The following is a 20,029-nucleotide window of genomic DNA, read 5'->3' as shown; positions in this document are numbered from 1 at the left end:
TGTTGAAGTAGAATCACATGCAGGGAAAAAAAAAAGAAAAAAAAAAGGAAAAAAAGAAAAAGAAAGACATTTACTGTTAGACTGACTCACACACAACCCACAATACAGATGAACAAATTTCTGTCTCTGGACCACCGTAGCTATTCTCTATGGCAGTAAAAGATTCAGTATCGCTTGCATGTTTCTCTAAAGATCTAGTCAGTGCACAGGCAGGGATTTGAATAATTTACAGTGGAATGTCATTAATCCTGCTACTCCAGGACCTTATCAAAGTGCAGATTAATGAGGGGTCATATAACTTCAATGTGCTACTGCTAACACAAGCAATCACTCTGCTGCTTAACTATCATACTTTCTCAGTGAGGAGTGAGCACTTTAATGAAAACAACAACTTTAAGTGGCTGTATAGGAAAAAGAAGCTTTTTAGCAGAGATAGTGGGGACTTAACATTTAGCTACAATCACTTAGATTAATTAGTTCTGGAACATTTATATTCCACTGTATGAAAGTTAAGAAGCAGTGATAATAAATAAATAAATACACAAACCTTACAATCCTGTTTTCAAGGATTTCTTGCCGTTTCAGGAGTTTCTGTCTCCATTCCACGGGATAAGAAATGCAAAATGGGACTTGTACTCCTCCACAATGAATGGCAATAGTTTGAACTGAGTGAATCCAGACATTGTCATTTGGAATGTTACCATATCCAGCTCTTCTCCCACCCCATCTAACTAGTGTGGCAGAGAGCTCCTGACCCCAGTGCACCAGTGTGGGGTTTTAGTACACAGCACAGAAGTAGGTTTGTATTAAAATATCCAGCTGAACTGGGGTTACTGCCAGTTCACTGGGAATAACTGGCTGTTTCCTCACATTGAGCATCGAGTCCAACGCTAAACATTTGCAGTTAAACGCATGCAGACAGTTCACGCAGACTGTGCTGCCTAGCAGGAAAAGAAAATGATTTTAATGGATTTCATTAACGTTAACAATTCCACATGTAAAAATACTGTAAGTTCAACTGAGCGCACAATTGTAGTGTCTGATTAAAGTCTGTGTAGCACTACATAAATAAACAAAAATGCTCTGTGATTGTTAAAACATTTAGTCAGCCACCTCAAGAACAGAAACTGAGATTCAATGCACCAATATCCTACAGTATACATAGTTTCTGAACTGACACTTTGTATATAGGCTAGCTGCCCAGATGTTAGAAGGTAATCATAATTTAAAAGACTTTGCTTTACTGTCCTGAGCTAATAGTGGCTACTGGACTGCAGACATGATAAAAACAGACACATGGAAACTGCTGTTGTTCCATTTCAGCTTTGTCCAGGAAGTATCATTGACATGGTACTATACAGAAGTGGGCAAAAGGGACAAAGAACAGACAGAATCCTTTGGTACAGCAGCTGAGCAATGCTGGCCTGCCCAGCATGCTAGTAGAAAAAGCCAGATTTCCTCCTTATGTGAGGAGAATTAATAATATAAATTTTGCTGAAACTGCATCTCTTACAGATGATTGAAGTTAAAGATCATCTCAGTGATATCACCATAACATTGAAGCAAAATATTAAGAAGTGTATTTGGTGAAGTGTATAAAATTCTAGAAAATAATGATGATTAATAACACAATGACAGGGTTAAATAAAAAGGGAAACTTAAAGCTTGTAAAACCAAAAATGTTCTGTTAACTCAGAAGTGGATTAGACCGTTCAAAGCGCTTCAGGACTCGACACCATGTAAAGGCTGATTTATACTCCAGGCATCATAATGCCTACCTACTTCAGAATGACAAATAGCACCGCGCTGAGATCTCAATGGCAGCCCCAGAGCACTAACAGCAAATGTCTTCCATCTTAATAGCTGAGCCTCTGCAATTCTCCTCACTTAAAATTCTGAGCGTTTAACATTGCTCGTTGCATCTAAATCCAGATACAAAAACCTTCAAATCAAACTATTTACCTCAAGTGAAATCTTTCCTGAATAATTCATAAGCAGCAAGGAAGTTGGAAGTAAAGGAGCTGAAGAGTGTTTTAATGAAGTCTAGAGGTTCAAATATAATGGTATAAAAGCTATTATGGATCTTTTCTAACCTTATATAAAGAATATCAGTCTCTGTAACAATGAAAGATCCCAATGAACAAGAAAAGAAACACAGTTCAGGTGTCTTGTTGTCAGTGACTGATGCTGCTAACATAATCACACAGATTACTGCTGAGAAAGGGCTGATATTTGAAGCAATTCCCGATGAAATGTATGAAGTATTCAGATTGATTCTCATTCTTCCTGCTCCCATGAAGGGATATTGATTTTTAAAGTAGTTATAATAAGCTTCAATTCAATTAGAATAAAGTACGAATGTCAAGAAAATTACTTGCTTAACATGACTTTTTCAACTCTTAAAGGCCAGGCAAAAAATAAATAAATAAATAAATAAAAATTACTGATTATGTATCGTAGCTGGTTGTTTCACTGTGAGAATCAAGGTATTGTATTTTCCTGTTTCAGCAAATTCTCTCTGCAAAACGGATACTACCAAAATGCTTGGTTGATTTGTCTGGGATATCAGTGGCAGCAAGCCAGAATTGTCATCAAATAGCATCTGCCTTCTAAGCAAGACTTATTCTGAGTATAGTTAATTTTAACCATTTATCCACAAAAACAAATAAACAACACCCAACCAACCACCACCACCACCACCAACAACAACAACAACAAAAGGGAGAGAGAGAAAGACCATGAATTAAAAATTCAGCAGTAGCACTAACTTTCTGAAATTTAGGGATATCAGTGTCTTCAGTCAAAGTTCTTCTGTGTATCTGATAAAAAATAAAGTTCATTCCTCCCTGTTCCTGATTAACAACATTGATCCAAGAGCAATGTGATTACTTTAAACCAACAGAAATAAATCACTCAAATTTTGTTCTGTAAGACTGCATATCGATAGTCCATGCACCCATTTTTCTTCCCCCTGCCATACCCCTCCCCCCTGTTAACATAGTGAAATAACAACATTCTTACATGAATTGGACTGTTGAGTAAAAGTACGTTTTTACCTCAATAAAAAGAGCATAAATCGTATCTTTGCAGACTAACATACCCGTGATAAAAGGTAGAAACAGATATTCTCCTAGACACCACTAATGAAGGCATAGATATATAGCACTAGTACAAAGGTGTACTGGGGAAGAACATTTTTTCAGTCTTAAAGATCATGTTATTTGCATTTGACTCAACTGTAGTACAGCAAAATAGTTAACACTTTGGTATACATTTAGATTGTTAATGTATTAAAGTTGTTCATTGATTAATGTTGTTGCCTGAAGTTGAAGTATACCCAGAAGTCTACTTTACCCTGGAGGCCCCCTGGATAGCAAATCTCTTGGGGCATCTAAATTCAGCTTCCAGATGTAAGATTTCAATAAGACAGGTTTTTTCTTTTTTCTTTCTTTTTTTTTTTTTTTTTTTCAGGTCTTATTTCCCCACTCTTATCTGTATTTCTCAGAATTCTGACAGGTAAGAAAGAAGTCTTCCTATACATCTATGGCTATAATAGGGACTACAGATACCTCACCACCAGTGTAACTAAGGTGAAAATCAAAGACATGGTATCAAAGTCTGCTCTTCTAGTCAATTCTACGTTTGAGAAAAATTCACAGATTCCATACTAAACAACACTCTTTAGAAACAGGCATTTTAAGCACAGAAAGACTATGAAATCGTTCAGTACCAGATACAAATAACAATCACTTGGCAGAACATTCCCTTCTAATATCAAGGAACTATTTTATAATACATCTTCTTATAGCTATTAGGATTAGCTTTATTGAATTTTAAGTGAATTTTAGGAACACTGACTCCCTAATTCTGAAACATTTCTCTGGGATAATATCACACACACAAAACTGAAATAGGTCTCTGCTCCATCTGCTGAGACAGTACAAGGTTGATAGCAGCACAAGGGTCAAAATGAGAGAGGAACATTCACTATTTCTCAAGGATTCCAGTGTGGCAAAAGAAAGTTGAATTCACCTTGTCTGAGAGACAGCTATGAGATAGGGATGCACCAAAAAGGAGTCTGTCCCTAGGTCTGTCAGACTCTGCAACTCTCATGGTTTATATGCTAACGTAGGCAAACCACCTCTTCAAAGAATGACAAAACAAGAGCAATTATCACAGCAATGGTTTCATCAATGTTGGTGCAGGACAAAAACAAAACAAAACAAAACAAAACAAACAAAAAAAAACATCAGTGTCAACACCAAAAAGTCTGGTCTATACTTTGAGGCCCATCAAATGGAAATATAATTCTATGAGACAGAAAAAATAGACAGATGAGGAAGGACTGCACCTCTTATTTCTGCTTATTCTGCTATTCTGAAGGAGTCAAAATATCACCACTTGTGGTGGTCAGACCACAAAGTGTGAAGAGCTCTAGGAAGTGGATAAAAGATAACCTCCTTGGACATTTCTTCAGAGAAAGAGGAGGAAGAAATTCCGACTAAATTCTCATAATTATGACTTCTAATTTGACACACTGACTCCCACTCCTCTAACACACACCAATTCTCTCCTTTAAAGTAAGAACACAGCCACTCAAATTATCCAGCCTTTGCTATCAAATTCTGTCTTCTATGGTTGAGTAACAAAGGGATGCATTTGTGAATCTAGCTTGAATTCTAGTAGAACATATTCATTAATGTAACTTTTATAAACTAATTCAGAAAACGCTCTGTGTACTGCTGCTTTTCATTCCTTCCCATCCAGTGTGTGATATGGGAAGTCTCACATACTGGACAAAATATTGCGAAGGGAGGCTCCTGCCACTTCTTTCTGGGCAGAGAGGCAAGCATAACCTACCAAGTAGCTATGCTATAATGGCCAAGGACAGAAAGTTACCAGAAAGCACTTGTGCACAAAACTTTGTTAACAAACATAAAATGTATTTAGAGAACAACATGGAAAAAAAAAAAGGTAAACAAAAGTGGAAAAACAGTGCCATAAACCCTCTATTCATAACTCCTTCTGGGAAAATACAACATATTCAAAAAAGTTACAAGTCTTTCCTTCTATCAGTCATATATTTATCGTGTACTTTTGCTTTCAAAGTAATCCATGTTAAAGAAAATTTCCAACCTTTCATTAACCTCCTATAAACAAAGTAGGAGTCTTTCCCCGTGAAAGCTGAGTTATCCAAAAAACACTGATAGAATAATTTTATTGACTGTTAGCATTCCCTGTTTACTCTTTTTGAATCTTTTTTTTTTTTTTTTTTCTTTTTTCTGTAATGCAGCATTAAAGATTGCTTGGTGGTCACAACTCACCTCTGCAAATGCTCTAATTGATCACTGAAAGGTATTTCAAGATTTGTCTAGCTTACATCATTACAAACTGCATCTTCAGGTCATGTTATTAAACAAAGGAAAAAAAAAAGGTTAAAATAACTTTAAAACATTTCATTTAAGTCACTAATACGAATGACCAGTTTTCTAATAGTCTATGCAATAAGCATAATTTTCTCCCCCCTCCATGTTACATATATTTCATATAAGTAGCATAAATATCCATTGCCCTTTTGTGGGCACACAGTTCATCTGCCTGCTTTGCCTGGAATCAGCATGAATAAAGGAAGGACCCTGTCTTTCTACCTTTCCAACCCTTGTTTGTGGAAATTGGTTTTCAGACTGTTGTCTCACATGGAGACACTTTCACAGTTGCAGATACACTTTAAGCAAACTACAGCAGTTGTATGTTGAGCTTCACAAGAACACACAAGGAATAGCATACAAAGGTAATGCTAGTTTTATCCAGTTCACAGGCATAGACCGCTTGAATGGCTAGAAAAATCAAGACAACATGCAAAAATCCTATTCCAGAGTCAGGAGGGTGAAACAGATATCACCGCCTGAAAGTTTACTACCAAATAAAATTATCTTAGGAAAAAAATAATCTTGAGAGGACTTTCAAGCAGATAACAGTACAATCCATTTATGTACTGGGTTTACGTGGCAAGGACTTCGTAGTGGGGAACTACAGGGGTGGCTTCTGTGAGAAGAATCCAGAAACTGCTCTGTGTTAGATAAGGGCCAGTTTCAGCTGGCTCCAAAGGTACCCGCTTCTGGCCAGGGACAAGCCAATAAGTGATGTTTGTGCATCTGCGAGAGAAGATTTTAGAAAGGGAAACAAATCGCTGTGCAACAGGAGCTGGGAAAGTGAGGAGTGAGAAGCAGCCCTGCAGACCCCCAGGTCAGTGCAGCAGGAGGGCAGGAGGTGCTCCAGGCACGCAGCAGCAGTTCCCCTGCGGCCTGTGGAGAGGCCCCTGGTGGAGCAGGCTGTCCCCCTGCAGCCCATGGGTCCCACATGGAGCAGATCTCCACGCTGCAGCCCGTGGAGGAGCCCCCGGTGGAGCAGGTGGATGTGGCCTGGAGGAGGCTGCGGCCCATGGAGAGCCCCCGCAGGAGCAGGCCCTGGGCCGGAGCTGCAGCCCGTGGAGAGGAGCCCATGCAGGAGCAGGGGGTCTGGGGGGGAGCTGCCACCGGTGGGGGACCCAGGTTGGAGCAGTTTGCTCCGTACAGATGGACCCTGTGGAGCAGACCCATGTTTGAAGCAGTTCTTGAGGGGCTGCAGCCTGTGGGAAGCCCTCGCAAGACCAGTTCAGGAAGGACAGCATCCTGTGGGAGGGACCCCACCTGGAGCAGGGGCAGAGTGACTGTGAAGGAGCGGCGGAGACGAAGTGCTATAGGCTGACCACAACCGCTATTCTCCCACTTCCCTGCGCCACTCATGGGGAGGGGGTAGAAGAGGATGGATGGGGGGTAAGGTATTAGTTTCTTTCCTTTGTTTCTCACTTGTTAGTAATAGGTAATAAATTTCTCTAATCTCCCTACTCTGAGTCTGTTTTGCCCATGACAGTAATTGTTGAGATTCCCTGTCCTTATCTCAACCCTTGAGCCCTTCTCATTACATTTTCTCCCCTTTTCCCTTTGAGGAGGGGGAGTGAGAGAGCAGTTGTGGTGGAGCTCGGCTGCCCATCTGAGTAAAACCACCACAACATCAAAGTAAATCGTTTTCCTCTTCTGAAGCACTCCTCCTTCTCCCTCCCCCAACACTTTAAATGAATGGCTCATGTGCCATAATACTCTTGAGGACTGAAATTTTCCATCTACACATAAAGGTGAGCAATTCAAAGCAAAAGATGTTAATTTATTTGTTCTAATTTCCTGAAAATCTATGTGGAATTAAAAAAGAGCAAGAGTCTGAACTCCCAAGGCTGCCATCATGAAACAAATTCCAGTGAGATATTCTGCCTCTGCATTCAACTTTAATAATTGTGTCACCAAACTTTCTTCTAGGCTTTCTAAAAAAAATGTACTTAGGCATATAAGGCACAGTACAATGTACTACTTATATATTACAGTCCATGCATACGTTATGCTTTAGAAGATTTAGACCCATATATATATAAACGTTTTCTCACATCAACTGTAGTTTCAGAAGATGGATGGATAACAACAGTTTTTCCAATTCTATGTATTGAAAAATCTAGGATTCACTAGGAGACCACTGATTTTGAGATTCATTAGAGTGAACTGGTAATTCTTCTAATGTAATGCTGTATGAACATTTTACCTTCTTAGATTTTATTATTCACTAAAGACCCAAATAAATTATGCATGATTCATGCACTAACTCTTAAATTCAGTATCACTGAAAATCTGAGTGCACAGGTGTTGTCAATTCTATGTATTTCAGGGTGATTTGCCTCATTAATGCATTTTCTCTGTTCATCTTTATGTATGATGTAGTGGGTTTTGCAAATTGAAAACTTCTGATATAATAAATTGTGAAATAGAAACCCATCATAATCATGGAAATAGTCCTTTCTGAAGATGCATTATGTCTGTGAACATCCCTAACATATTCTTATGTTTACTTAATACATGTGTGCTACAACAACTTTATAGCTTATTTGAGTAAGAAAAAATTAAATGTTATTTTATGCATTATTTGATATTACTACAAAGTAGGATCAAACCTTCTAAGCATTAAAAGAATGAAGAAGCCAAGTGTTTGAAAAGTCTCGGATTTGACTGATTCTGCTGCTTAGTTGTATTTTGGACCACAACACCAAAAACCCCATCTGTTTGTTAGTCCAGTGACAGTAAACCTATAAATATAGATATATATTTTTCTTCAAATGTAGTGATTTTTCATCTTTTGAGTTTCAAGTAAATCCTTATTTCTTAAGGGGTGCTCCTTGGTCTTTGATAGTGTCCTGGTTCCAGTTAGGACAGAGTTAAGTAGCTCATAGTAGCTGGTAGGGTGCTATGTTTTGGATTAGGATGAGAAGAGCGCTGATAACATGCTGATGTTTTAATTGTTGCAGAGCAGTGTTTACACCAGGCCAAGGACTTTTCGGCTTCTCGCTCTGTCCTGCCAGCGAGCAGGCTAGGGGTGCAGCAGGAGCTGGGAGGGGACAGACCCAGGACAGCTGACCCAAACTGGCCAAAGGGGTATTCCATACCATCTGACGTCATGCTAAACAATATATAGGGGTGGCTGGCCGGGGTGGGGGGGCCGGCTGCTCGGGAATAGGCTGGGCATCGGTCAGCGGGTGGTGAGCAATTGCATTGTGCATCACTTGTTTTCTTACACATTATTATTGTTAATACTATTATCATTATCACTATTATTATTATTGTTATTATTATTTTCCTGTCTTAATAAACTGTCTTTATCTCAACTCACAGGCTTCACTTTCCCGTTTCTCTCCCCCATCCCAGAGAGGGAGGGGGGAGGGTGAGCGAACGGCTGTGTGGTGTTTAGCTGCCAGCCGGGTTAAACCACAACAGATAGTCTCTTCAGTGAAACTTAGTGATGTGGAAATTTAGGAGTTTCCTATACAGTGATCCAAATTCATTGGTTTTGAGAAACTTGGGATAATCAAATCATCATAGAATCATAGAATGGCTTGGATTGGAAAGCACCTTAAAGATCATCTAACTCCAGCCCCCTTACTATAGACAGGGATGCCACCCACTAGAATCATGGAATCATAGAATCATAGATTCATAGAATCACAGAATGGCTTAGGTTGGAAGGGACTTCAAAGATCATCTAGTTGCAACTCCCCTGCCATAGACAGGGATACCACCCACTAGATCAGGTTGCTCGGGGCCTCATATAACCTGGTCTTGAACACCTCCAGGGATGGGTCGTCCTCAACCTCTCTGGGCAACCTGTTCCAATGCCTTACCACCCTCTGAGTGAAAGATTTACTTCAAACCTCTAATCTAAATCTCCCCTCTTTTAGTTTAAAACTATCCCCCTTGTCCTATCATCTACCCGAGTAAAGAGTCCTTTCCATCCTTTTTATAAGACCCCTTTAATTACTGATAGGCTGCAATGATGTCACCTCAGAGCCTTCTCTTCTGTAGGCTAAACAGCCGCAGCTCTCTCACGCTATCTTTGTAGGAGAGGTGCTCCGGCACCTTGATCATCTTTGTGGCCCTCCTCTGGACCCACTCAGCTCCACATCCTTCTTGTCTGGCGGCTCCAGACCTGGACACAGTACTCCAAGTGGGACCTCACAAGGTAGAGGGATACAGTTACCTTCCCCGACCTTCTGGCCACTCCTCTGTTGATGCAGCCCAGGATGCACTTGGCCTTTTGGGCTGCAAGTGTGCACTGCCAACTCATGTCAAGCTTTTCATCCATCAGAACCCCCCAAGTCCTTTTCCACAGGGCTGGTCTCAATGAGTTCTTCTAGTCTTTACTCTCGTTTGGGATTGCCCCAGCCCAGGTGCAGCACCCTGCATTTACACTTGTTGAACCTCATTAGGTTCACGTGGGCCCACTTCTCAAGCCTGTCCAGGTCCCTTTGGATGGCATCCCTTCCTTCTATCATATCAACTGCACCACTCAGCTTGGTGTCTTCTGCAAACCTGATGAGGGTGCACTCGATCCCACTATGTTGTTGACAAAGATATTAAACAGTACCAGTCCTAGGACAGACCCTTGAGGTACACCACTTGTCACCGGCCTCCAGTTGGACATAGAAACATTGCTCACCACTCTCTGTGTGCAACCTTCAAGCCAATTCCTTATCCACTGAATAGTCCACATATCAAATCCATACCTCTCCAATTCGGAGACCAGGATGTCATGTGGTACCTTGTCAAAGTCCTTGCAGAAGTCCAGGTAGATGACATCGGTCTTCCTTTGTCAGCTGATGCAGTCTCTCCATTGTAGAAAGCCATCAGATTGGTCAGGCACGATTTACCCTTGGTGAAGCCATGCTGGCTTCTACACTACTTGTACTACTGACCCTTTCAGCATCTTTCCAAGGGACATAAAGTCCCTTTTGATGTTTCAGAGTCTCCTTGTTGCAGACTCAGTTGTCCCTACGTGAAAGAGCAGGAATGGGTGATAGTCCTCTGGCTTAACCTAGCTCAGTAGCCTCTTTGTGATGGCAGAAATACTGGTCCCAGGCAGGCAGCAAACCACTCTTGATAGATTGCCTGGGCAACAAAAGCATGCCTCAGTGCCTCTCAGAGAGGAATCTTCAATTACCAACACCCTCTGTGCTTTTTTGAATGCTGCAGTTTCTATCAGTATCCATCAGTTCTGGAGAAAATGGAGTCCAGTACAGAAGGGAGAAGAAGTAGAATGAAGTGCTGGAGAGCCAAACTTAAGAAACTTCCTTCTCATTTTTATGAGATTGGTCACAGAATAGCTTGCATTTCCCATTTAAAATATTAAGATTATATAGAATCATAAAATGGTTTGGGTTGAAAGGAACTTTAAAGCCCATCTAGTTCCAACTGCTCTGCTATGGGCAGGGAGATCTTCCACTAGGTCAGGTTGCTCAAAGCCCCATCCAACCTGGCCTTGAACACTTCCAGGGATGGGGCATCCACAGCTTCTCTGGGCAAGCTGTTCTAGTGCCTCATCGCTCTCTGAGTAAAGAATTACTTCCTAATATCTAATCTAAATGTCTTTTAGTTTAAAGACATTACACCTTGTGTTGTCACCGCACTCCCTGACAAAGAGTTCCTCCCCAGCTTTCCTGTAGGTCCCCTTTAGGTACGGGAAGGCCACTACAAGGTCTCCCAGGAGCCTTCTCTTCTCCAGGCTGGACAACCCCCACTCCCTCAGCCTGTTTAAATTACAATAACTATACTGCTATGTTTGTGTGAAGAAGACTTACACACCCATTATTTATTTTTGTCATTTTGTGCCTGCTTAATTTTTGCTCTTTCCAGGCTTCTAGATCATATTCTAAACTACAAGTTAAACGCATTGCACAGAACTGCCAATACATCCAATTCACTAATGTTGAAATAAGTTTGAAGTCAATAACACAAATTTCTCTCTTCATCGTAAAATTTAAATAGCTTAAATATTAAATAATTATTACAAATATTAAATAAATGTAACCTAATATCTAAATAACTTAAATAAATAAACAACAACAACAACAACTGGGAGCTGAAATACACATTTTCTGTACCATTATCTTCCACAAAAGTGTAGATTTTTTGTAAGACTGTCTATGCATCTCTAACAGCTTCAAAGTTTTCTTTGTTTTTTCAAACACAGTAAATTTGTAAACACACCCTATCAAATAAGGCTATCCATTTAGTAAGAATTTTGTAATGCTAGACAGATTTTGTTGCATAGTAAAATTATATATCAGTATTTATTAAAGCCTAATTTCTGATTTTTCATTGGGAAGATGGAACATTTTCATGGTTATTATAATCCATCAGTTTTCCTAGCTTCAAAAGTATTTGAAGGGGAGTTCTCTGTATACTTATATTTTTTTCCTCCCATTCCTCGTTACATAGGTTATATATTTATTAAGTGGTCATCTTCAGACTGGTGAATATATTACAGACCTTACTGCACCTCCAGTGCAGTAATAATATTATATTTGGAAATAATAATAATATAATATTTGGAAATAAGTCATTCACTTGAGCACAAAGGCTGACTGATGTGGACACAGCAGTTAGAATGTGCTGTTATTTAGAAAGAAAATCTCAGCTATTTTTTGCTTTAACAGCACTGGAACCATTAGGTTTGTGATCTTTAAGGCTCATCCTATGCACAGCTCAAGCTCTGGAGACTTATTTTAAAACAGATCAAGAAACTTGCAGACAAGACACATTAATACACTGCTTGGAGTTCCAAAGATGAAAATGTCAAACAATTTGCTTCACTTGCTTCTTCTTCAATACAAACTGAAGAAATTAAAACTTCACCAGCTGAAAACAGTGGGATATTTCACATCAAGTTGAATAGCATCAGATTTTTATGAAATATTTCTTCATATATGGAGGGATGTAGAACACTGAACAGTGCATCACATCGTGGTATCCTAATGGAGTTACTTTACAGGAGGAGAAGTTTTTGAGGGAATACCTTTTAAAGAACTATGGACTTTAGTAAATGGAATTAACTGTAATGTCATAGGTTTCTGTGGATTTTTTTTCTTTCTCCCATTAAAGTTTTTATTATTATTACCAAAGTCAACCAACATGAATTATTGGGTAATTAAGAAAAACTTTAAATCAGAAAAGTATATTCCAGTTGATAAATAATATTTGTTATTTAATAGAATGGTTTGGGTTGGAAGGGACCTGAAAGATCATCCAATTCCAACCCTCCTGCCATGGGCAGGGATGCCATCCACTAGATCAGGTTGCCCAGGGCCCCATCCAACCTGGCCTTAAACACTTCCAGGGATGGGGCATCCAGAGCTTCCCTGGGCAACATGTTCCAGTGCCTCACCACTCTCTGAGTAAAGAATTTCTTCCAAACATCTAATCTAAATCTCCCCTCTTTTAGTTTAAAATAATTCCCCCTTGTCCTATCATTATCTGCTTGAGTATAAAGCCACTTCTTTTTTTTTTTTTTTTTTTTAAATCAGCTCCCTTTAAGTACTGAAAGGTGGCAGTGAGGCCCAGAGCCTTCTCTCCTCTATGCTGAATAGCCCCAGCTCTTTAAGCCTTTCTTCAGAGGAGAAATGCTTCAGCCCTCTGATCATCCTTGCAGTCATCCTCTGGACCCACTCTAACAGGTCCACGTTTTTCTTGTGCTGGGAGCCCCAGACCTGGATGCAGAACTCTAAGAAGGGCTTCACGAGGGCAGAGCAGAGGTGGACAATCACCTCCCTTGACCTTCTGGTCACTCCTCTATTGATGCAGCCCAGGATGCACTTGGCCTTTTGGGCTGCAAGTGTGCACTGCCAACTCATGTCAAGCTTTTCATCCATCAGAACCCCCCAAGTCCTTTTCCACAGGGCTGGTCTCAATGAGTTCTTCTTCCAGTCTGTACTCATATCTGGGATTGCCTCAACCCAGGTGCAGCACCCTGCCTTGCACTTGAAGTACTGAACCTCCTTAGGGCCCAGTTCTCACGCTTGTCCAGGTCCCTTTGGATGGCATCCCTTTCTTCTGATGCATCAACTGCACCATTCAGCTTAGTCTCATCTGCAACCTTGATGAGGGTGTACTCAATCCCACTGAGTATGTAATCAGTAAGAGACGCTATATGGCACTGGTCCCAAAATGGAACTCTGAGGAACACCACTTTTCACCGGTCTGTACCTGGACATAGAGCGATTGACCACAACTCTCCAGCTGCAGCCATCCAGCCAACTCCTTGTCCACCAAATACCCTTCCAATCTCTTTTTCTCCAATTTAGATATAAGGCCCCATAGACTTGTACCTGTTCAGTTTTATCAGGTGGTCTCCAACCTGCTCTTTGCTTACAGTGGGAGGGACAGTGGTCCCTCAGTCCCTGCCCAGAGATTCAGAGAAGCTTGACTGGTAGTGAAGACTGAGACAAAAAAGATGAGCATAATTTTTGAGTTATATAAATTAAATTCAGATAAATTTATATCTAGAAAACTTTAGGAAACAATATTTTGTTTCAAATGTGTCAGGAGCCTTCAAAATGTTTGTGTTGCTTTGGTTCTGTTGACTTTTTGTTCAGATAGGAAAATGCACACTGCATTGGCTACTATTTATTCTATGCAAGTTTTTTGAGAAATATTTATGGTATGAAGCCATCTGAGCATAATTCCACTGCATTTATTCAACATACTTCTGATTCAAATTCATTCTGAGCTAAATTATTTGCTCTAAGTGCCACATACAATTTATTATTCACCAAAGTGAAAACAGGCATCCCTTTCACTGCTATTTCATATTTTCTGAATGTCTGACCTCTTTTCATTGATCTCAATATCTCCAATATGTGCATCAAAGGAAAACACAAATGAAAAGGAAATCTGAAAACCTATAGTTATCAAAAACTGAAATATCCAGCTCATTTTTTGTGACAGTTAAAGTGTCTTCTTGTACATAGCAGTATATTCAGCAACAGGTTGAATCTGTATACACTTTACATAATGATTTGTGAACATTTTGTAACACAAAAAACACAAAGCTTTCTCTAAGAATGACTCTGATTCAACAGTAGAACGATACATGTTAATATTTGGCAAAAATATGAATAGGTGGAATTAATTAAAATGTATATTAACATCTGACTGATTTAAACAAATACTTTTCAAATTGTGTGATGCTGAAGTTACATAATGTTTAAAAATTGTTTGGAGATTCTACCCAAAATACTAAAAGTCAACTATTTCTGCGTTAGTTACACAGAGGAAAAATATTATTTAATGAAACAATGGAAACGGCAATATGCTATATATATATATATCATATGCATCTATAACACTGATATAGAAGGGAAACTGATGTTCTGGGAAAAAAAAAAAAATCAGTCTCTCTCAAACGAACATAGATCCTGCAACGCTTAAGTTTGTATTTCCAGTGCAGTTAGTGCTGGTATTTTACTCATGAAAAATATATTTCTGCACACACATGTATATATACACACATACATATTTATATACTTTATCCTTCAAGCTATCACTGTATAGCAAGATCTGGCATCATCATGGGATCTAGATACTCTGCTGCATGTCTGGGCAGTTTCTACTTGAGGATGCAAATATAGTCCTATGTTTGTGATGTGAAACTTGTAGTAGTCAGGGAACGTGTGTATATGCACACGCAGTGTGTGCATTTCTTTATATACATTTAGCTTAATTTTAGATGGCCTGTAATGAAGGAACACTTTCTTCAGGTGAAAGTGTTTATTCCTACTAAAATTAATTATCGTTTCCTGGTTAGTTGAAAGCAGTAGTGTATTCAGCCTTAGTGCTGTATAATAAACAGTTTTATGTGTTGTTTTTTTCCCCCCACCCAGTTGCTTAAGAAAAAAAAATAGATAAGAAATTAAAATTAAAAAAAATCAATTATTTAATATGAGTTTTTTTATTATTATTATTATTATTTTACTTGCAGATTTAAATTAGTACTTAACACCAGTAATTTAAATTCACTCTCTAAAGCATAGCCTAGAAGATGGTGAAGACATAAAAACTAACCCTTGAACACTTAAAGGCCCTTTGTCCCACTTTTTGAGGATGGTCAGAAATAAAGGACCTGATATCCAAAGGCAACTCCAATCTTAATGCCCTATATGCATTATGATGATGCAGGATGGCACAGCCATGTACTTGAGCTTACAGAGCTGGAAGTGCCTCCCATTTGGCCAATTCAGAGAGCAGGGTGACCAATCCACTTGTGTCATTCATGCAAACCTACCATAAATACAGCAGGAGATCAAAGAGACTTAGTGTTGCCACTTTTTCCCTGAAACAGGAGCAACAAGGGAACATTGAAAAAGCCTGCTTCACACCCATTGCAGTAGTGTCACACCACTCACTGGGTAGTGCCTCTCTTACATGTCCACCTCAAAGCTTAATGTGAAAATCTTATAGGTTTCTGATCTGAAGAGATCTAAACTTACAATAAGCCAGATGAGTGGGAAGTAGAAAATTGAGATATCTATACTTCCTTGAATTTGGAGATATAGGCATATTTTAAGATAAAATAGGACGTAACATAACATTCCAGTTGCCATACTTCATTTACCACAAGCTTCAGCTTGTATTAATGCTAAGTTTTTGGTTCTTAAGCAGTTTATGAATCAGAGTGACAAGAAGCTAAACCTTCAGTTAGTTATGGATAAATTGTTAGGATGGAAGTGAATCTCCCTAATCCTTCTGTTTGAAGTTCTCCTTTAAGAACTTTATTATAATTTATTGATTGTGTATGATTTAGGAAAGAAAAGTGATCATAAGAATAGGAGGAGGGAGAGAAGATTTCCTTTACACAAAAACATAACATGATAAAAACATAAAAGCCCTTACCTGTTAATATTTAAGACAGGGTTTTATTAAAACAAATTTCATTTTCATCAATGACACAGTGCAGAATTCAATTCCTCCACAATGAATGACACAGGCGCTTCTGTGGAAATAACTAATGGGAGCAGAACCTTCATCTTATTCACAGTTATGCTGAAAGTGTCAAAGAAACTGTCAGTTCTATTTTGTAAGCTGCCAGTTGACATCAAGACTTCTTAAAGCTGCAATAAATAGATTAAATGGTTGTTATAATTAATATATATATATTTTTGAATCAGTGATGATCATGTCTGTACAGTAACTATCCACTAAGAAAAGCTGTAGGATTTATTTTATTTATTTATTTTACAACATACAAACATCTTTGGGTGCAGAAAAAACTAAAAAGTTCCTAAGAATAAACATGTATTTTTGAAAAGCAATATCAAAGTATATTTTTCCCACATTTTAGAGGGATTCTCCACGCATGTTTTTCCAGGTCCACACAGAGTACTTCTGTAAACCAGCTCTGTATGTGTTTGTTTAGTTATTCCTAATCACACTTTCCCCAAAATAAGCTTAAAAGAACAAACAAACCAATAACTGGTAATTCTAACTTTCCTTAGAATTTATTATTATTATTATTATTATATTATTATAAATTAGAAATTCTCATTTGGTGTTCCAGATTAGGTTCACGCCTTTTAAATTAAGACAATTATAGTAGCTGCTTTGCCCATAAATGTTAAATTTGGTAACCTCTATAAAACAGGGGGTAGTGCACTTAATATAAGCAGAGATAATGATTCAAGGAGACGCACAGTGCTGCAAGGCACAGAGTCTTCCTTACAAGCTATCACTGTATTGCAAACATCTTTATGGAATCTGGAATCTGCTGCATGTCCAGGCAGTTTGCATTTAAGAATGCAAATGTAGTGACCTTGTATGTGATATGGAAATTGTAGTAGTCAGTGAGGAAAAGGGAGAGGGGAAAATTCTTCACCTCTGTCAACTGCTGCTTAGTTATGATGTCTTTTGGAGAAAAACCTTATGGCAAATAAGGAGACATACTTGTGTTCCCTCCTTTACTCTACAACTGTAGATCAGGGCTTTCCACACCAGAACCTTCCAATGATGAAGCATCATCTCATCCATTACAATCACTATCAAAGTTGTCGGTCTGACTGCCAGCACAAAAAGTATTACATATATTGTACAGTCATTTTCTCTTCAAGTGCATTGTCTTTTTCTATCATTCCTTTGAGCTTTGCTCAAAATAAATAAATAAAATCTAGAATCAAGTCTAACTTTTAAAGCCTTTGGTGTGTTTGCAGAGGTAGGACTACAGCATTGCTTTCCTAAATGAAGGTTTTTCATAATTTCTGAATTGCTTTACTATTTACACTCCTGAAAACATTACTTATCTTGTACAACAACAACAGAAAATTATCCTGTTGAAGTCATCGACGTGGGCCAGAAACAGTATTCTCTGGGAATGCCATTCAGTCAGAGGCCAAAGCATACAATAAAGGGACACCAGTTAGATAGCCCTATCAAAATTATCCGTTACCATGAAGGGTTCTTTACACAGTAATAATCCATCAAAAAGCTTAAGCTATTTATAATAGCAAAGCAGCATCTAACGTCTAGCATCATCAGTCTAACCAAAGCAAGGACCTGAGGAGCTAAGCATATTCATGATGACAAATATCAAAAGAGAATTAACAGTAGTTAGGTGGGAGCTTGGCAGGACAGCAATGTTAGGGGCACGTCCATAGCCAGTGTCACTCTAACAAATTTTGTATCAGCTGAAGACCCGCTCATAGATGTGGAACTTCAATGGAGAGGTGTAAATCCTAAGAAACCATAGTGCTTTCTAGCCACTCTGAGCTCCACATGGTCCAAGTCACCTCTGACTGGAACAACAGGCTGTTTCATTTAGAAATACATTACTTTTAGAGACATATGCACTTTGAAAACTGACCATATCCCATTATTTTAACTGATTAAAACCACTCCTTTTTCAAGAAATCTTTTCAGGAAACCACAATGGCCATTTGAAATTATTAGTGGAGAAAGTGGGTATTTTTTCCTACCATGATTGTTTTGAAAAGTTTCTTAAATTCTCTTCAAAACATATTTTTATAGGTATGTATTTCCTCAGAACCAAAAGTATAGTACAGTATAGCTGAAACTAGAGATTCAAGACATACAGCCTGCTTCTCCATTAAGATGGCAAAGGTTATATTTTTTAATATTAGAATAATACAGCCTATATTATGCCAATAGTTATTGTACTAAAAAGCACATCAGCAGTTTATATTTGGTCCCTCAGTAAGGCTACGTTATCAAAAATTATGAGTAACGCCGCATATTGAATGTGCAAGACCATCTGAGATTCAATAGAAGTCAATGAAAATACTTATATTAGCATTAACAGGTATTGAGTCACACCCTTAAAATCAAGTTCTTGAGAAAGATATTTATACCATTTGCTTGTAAGGAAAAATGAAAAAAATCTCAGTGGGAATTTAAATGTATGATTTTATGATGAGTAGTTATGAACTACCTCTAGAGGTTTTTGGAAAATAACAGGAAATAAATAAATTATAGGGCTACTTGGCCTCAGACAAGAATTGTTCTTTTTTTCTGAAGTTCATGTATAGCAACTTTTCTCAAAAAAACAAACAACAAAACCATCCACCAATAACAACTTTTGTTGTTTAAAAGAAAACCAAACCCAATAACAATTTTAAGAAATATTACTCTTAGTTTTTTGTTTCTACCTTTACATGTGTACAGTATCCCCAAATCCACTTTGAAATCATTAAGTAATAAGGCATAATAGCTGGGGATATTAGTGCTACTTCTTGATATTACCCAGAAATAGGGGTGACAAAGATACAGAAAGTCTAGGTGACATATTATATGTAGGTTATTTATGTATTTGCTGCGGGAAAAACTTGACTAAAAAAAAGTGAGATTAAGTATCAAAATAGGTGTTAAAGGGTACAATAATGAACTGCAGAAGTCTATGTTTACTAATTAAACTGCAGAGGAGATAAAGTTGACATGCGTGAAGTAAGCATTCCCAAAATGATATCAGCTAAACACCAAGGTCTGCTACCTCTTGTAAAATAACTTCCTGATTATACTTGCATGGAGGCAAGGACTGATAGGTGGGCAAGCAGGGACTACCTGAATAAAGAGCCTGTTTACAAGAAGTCACTGCATCTGCTGTACTGATACTGCCCTTTTCACCACCTCAGGTTTCAAACGACATCTTGATTTTAGACTTCTAAATTCAGTAAGTTATGGATTAAATTTAACTCCAAGAATAATTCAAATTTAATAAGCATTCCTGGGAAGTACTCATGTCTGTAGCCAGAGATATTCAGCTCTGCTCCTTGTTACTTGTGTCATACTCTTCCAGCTGACATATTATTTGTCCCCAAAAGCTCTGCAACTAATGCTATAAATACCCATATCCAACTTAAAATAAATAAATAAATAAATAAAAAGGAATTCAGAACCTGCTTTCATCTGAAAATCTTGAAGTCTTGCAGTACCAACTCTAGTCACTTTTCTAAAACTCCATTTAAATACATAAATGTGGAAGCCTATTGTACTGGGTCTGGCTGGGATGTTAACTTTCCCTGCTGCAGCCCATACAGTGCTGTGCTCTGCACTTGTAGCTAGAACAGCACTGGTATCACACCAGTGTTGTGTCTGCTGCTGAGCAGTGCTGGCACAGC

At 38.5% G+C, this 20,029-nt stretch overlaps 1 protein-coding gene across 4 annotated transcripts in view; it reads right to left on the bottom strand.

The window, feature by feature from the left end:
• Positions 1 to 20,029, bottom strand: part of RALYL (RALY RNA binding protein like) — a 421,742-nt gene that overhangs the window by 294,979 nt on the left and 106,734 nt on the right. Inside the window, exons 4-5 of one of the 4 annotated variants that reach the window (XM_080579001.1) lie at positions 8,848 to 16,516; positions 548 to 8,262 (exon numbers count right to left, since the gene is read on the bottom strand). The exons of the other annotated variants lie outside the window; for them this stretch is intronic. The gene's annotated coding sequence lies outside the window, so the exon portion shown is untranslated. The remainder of the gene's footprint in view (positions 1 to 547; positions 8,263 to 8,847; positions 16,517 to 20,029) is intronic. 4 annotated transcript variants of the gene reach the window in all.

Source organism: Anser brachyrhynchus (assembly GCF_964034855.1).
Source record: "Anser brachyrhynchus genome assembly, chromosome: 2".
Taxonomy (NCBI): domain Eukaryota; kingdom Metazoa; phylum Chordata; class Aves; order Anseriformes; family Anatidae; genus Anser; species Anser brachyrhynchus.
Note: the sequence above shows the minus strand (reverse complement) of the source record. Positions and strands in the feature narration are given on the sequence as shown.